Source organism: Mus pahari, chromosome 14, assembly GCF_900095145.1.
Source record: "Mus pahari chromosome 14, PAHARI_EIJ_v1.1, whole genome shotgun sequence".
Taxonomy (NCBI): Eukaryota; Metazoa; Chordata; class Mammalia; order Rodentia; family Muridae; genus Mus; species Mus pahari.
This window is the reverse complement of record NC_034603.1, coordinates 67,045,636-67,046,384: the sequence shown is the minus strand read 5'-3', so window position 1 is coordinate 67,046,384 and position 749 is coordinate 67,045,636.

The following is a 749-nucleotide window of genomic DNA, read 5'->3' as shown; positions in this document are numbered from 1 at the left end:
TTACATGGATTCTAAATTTGTAGTCTCAGTTTATTATTTCATTTAGTGTTTCATTTTTATTCTACTTAAAGATTAAGAACTCAACTGTTCTGTTCCACATTGAACAGCCAAAGAAACGAAGTGACAGTACAGAATCCGGGATAATTCATGATAGGAGGCAAATGCCCAGGACATGCACAATTGAAGCATGTGTCAGCCTAAGGTGCTTGGGAGAAACGCAAAAAAAGGAAATATCACCTTTCGTCTTGCAAATTGGAAAAGACTGAAAATGTTTACAAACTAAACACACCTGAAAAAAATACTGGAAAGAAATAGTATGATGAATATTAAAGGCTTTGAAATTATTGGTCCCCATAACTCTATCTGGTAAATATTTCTACTTCAGAATAATTAGAAACAAGTGAAAGATTCATATAAAGAATCTCTATTGCCACCGTTATCAAAGAAAATGCTTGACATTAATAAAAATCAAATAATTAATAAAATGAAATCTTTTTTTCAGGTTGTTTTTTATTAGATGTTTTCTTCATTTACATTCCAAATGCTATCCCCTTTCCTAGTTTCCACTCCAAAAATCCCCTATACCATCCCCCCAGCCCTGCTCCCCAACCCACCCACTCCCACTTCCTGGCCCTAGCATTCCCCTGTACTGGGGCATATAATCTTCACAAGACCAAGGGCCTCTCCTCCATTGATGGCCGACTAGTCCATCCTCTGCTACATATGCAACTAGAGACACTAGCTCGGGG